This window comes from Fomitiporia mediterranea, assembly GCF_000271605.1.
Source record: "Fomitiporia mediterranea MF3/22 unplaced genomic scaffold FOMMEscaffold_1, whole genome shotgun sequence".
Classification (NCBI taxonomy): Eukaryota; Fungi; Basidiomycota; class Agaricomycetes; order Hymenochaetales; family Hymenochaetaceae; genus Fomitiporia; species Fomitiporia mediterranea.
Genome location: NW_006760386.1, coordinates 4614744 through 4617557, shown reverse-complemented (window position 1 = coordinate 4617557; position 2814 = coordinate 4614744).

Below are 2814 nucleotides of genomic sequence, written 5' to 3'. Positions count from 1 at the left end.
AGATGATTAGTTTATCAACAGACAAACACAAGACAATGACTTCATAATGTCTCAGTTAGAATACATACAATATAAGGACAAGAGACACTGAGCAGTCAATTGTCACCTCACCCCTTGTCTATGTATGCCCCCCTTAAGTTTTCCCTCTTATTACATATTATTCTTACTTATGCTTGGAAAGTATTGGTTCAAGCATAAACTTACCTTGTACAGAACTACTTCTGCCTCCCTAAGTTTGTTTTGTCTCACAGTAACACTCTTAGCATACATGTCTGTAATTGCTCAATCACAGACAGAGATAGTAATGTGTATGTTGTGTATGGTCTGGCTCTTGTCATTAATGTGGTCTTCATCTCTATCAAGTGTATTGAACAGCTTGACTTCCTCTGGTGAAAGTACATCACTAGTATCAAGCACAAGTTCAGAGTGTAAGCCCTCTAAAGTACTGTGACACATACTGAGACCTATCTTCACAGCTTTCTTCTTCTTTACAGGCTTGAAGAATAATGTGAGGATAGTGTTAAGAAAGGGAAGAGAGGTTATGTGAGAGGCTTAGAGGGATCACACAAAGAGGGGGGATAGTGGACTTGGCTTACTCTCTTACAGCTTACTTTATTGTCTGTTGATTAGTTAGTCTATATATACTATGTAGGTATGTCTCAGATGTAGAATGTATGATGGAAGGTATTCCATCATTGTTTGTCATTGCTTGTAATGTAGTTTATATCATCTGAGACATACTCTTGTATAGTCTTGTCTTAACAGATAGCCTAGTTATACTGTGTTGTAAGCAGTAAATAGACAGTGTAGCATAACTTGCCTTACCTTTGCTATGAGATTAAGAATGTGTGTAAAACATTGAACTCTCGATTTTGATCCTTAGAAGGTGGGTATAATTTTTTTGAGCTTGATTACTGTTGTGTCACAATTCCCTGCATTATCCATACTGAGGGTATGGACCTGGTAAATACAGTGTTGAAATAAGTTGAAGAATAGTATGTCGAGTCATCAAAGACTAACCTTTGACTCAATCTCATATTACTTGAGACAATCAGCAAGTTGATTTGCAAGGTATTCTCCTGAGTGACAATCTGTCAACCTAAGTGGATGTTAGTATGATGGCCAAATACACTAGTGTAGCCTGGCACGATCTGTAAAGCTCAAGCAGAAATGGATGTGAGTGACTCAGACAGTGAGACACTAAGAGAAATGTGTATGTTTGAATGCAATTTCGAGAGCCTGGCACAATCTGTGAAGTCTAAGAAGAAATGGATACAAGCATCTTACACAGTAAGACACTGAGAGAAATGTGTACATTCAAATGCAAATTCGAATTATCAAGCTCAGGAGTAGCACAGTATGCAGAAACAGATACAGAGTAGTATTGAATGTGGAGAAATGAAGTGATAGAAACAAGAATAACACTTACTGAATAAATTCAAGGATTGTACAATGAATTTTGCCAGAGTCAACCCAAATCACCACTACACCAAGGTATGATGCTCCAATTAGTGCTGTCCACCCATCAATAGCAAGATGAACACTGTTAGTGTGATTCTAATCAAATATAATCAATACATTTGTTTTTTTTAAAAGACAAAAAAAATACTTTGAAGTAATTACAGACTTGAATTAATAATCCCTAATACAAGCTCTTGATATTATTAGAAACTGTATCAGGGGAGGGGAGTGAAGTTCAAGAGCAGAGCATATTAACTTCAAGTGTATAAAACCTGTCCTTCACAAAGTTAAAGGGCCAGTTGTATCTTACACATCTTAGTACAATAAGAGTCTAGTGTATTACCTTAGAATATAGTAATATAGTATTACAAGCCTTAGGAGGGACATAGAGACCTAGTGAGGAATCACAGAGATGAGCTGAATGTAGCAGTTTTGCTGTTCCATCTCTTGTCCTAACCTGCTCTCACATCAAAGGTGTATGATAAGGATTTCCAAGCTAGCATTTGAAAATGAAGGAGAGTTTCTTTAAGCCTGCCTGATTAAACTAGTGTACAGAGACATTGTAATGGTCATATACTAGTGACTTCCATTTGTCTCTACTAGCAGCTTCAATACAGTATAATTAGTAGTAATACTTGGGTAAATAAAGTATATAATGTACCAATAATCTCTTCATCACTTAAAACCCAAACTTGATCATCTGACTGATCATATATAGAAGTCTTTACTCTTCTCTGAGTTTTTGGTGCAGAAAGCTGTACAGGCAGAGCTTCTCTCATGATAGAAACAGCTATAGCATCTATGAATGATACCAGTGTGGGTGATGAAATGATACCAACTGGTACTCAAAACATATTGTAATTTTGGATGAAATGAGAGTGAGGAGATGTTGGTGAATTGATTTGAGACATTTTTTTTAACTTTTTGTGTAGTTGAATTAACAGAATGAATGAAAGTAGTTGGTTTATTTTTTTTCTACTACAATAATGCAGCTACCACAAAATCTGTAGTAGCTGTAGGAATCTTAACTGTAGTTAGCATATCTGTAAGAATCTTAACTATAGTGTGGATCCACAGTTAGAGCTATCCACACCAGTCCCTAGTAGAGTGGTAATAGTATTATCATGTAATATTACACATAATATCAAAATCAATTCCTAAATTCATATCAGGCATTTCACAATTTCTTGCCTTAAAAAATAACTTACATAATGTTAAATATAATTCATAATTTAATTTACCATTTTTGGTTGATAGAAATTGTAAACAACATTTAAAAATTTCTTTAGACAAAAACTATAAATTATTTTTGACATATCTTTATTTGTGAAATCTTGAAATAAATTTAGCAAA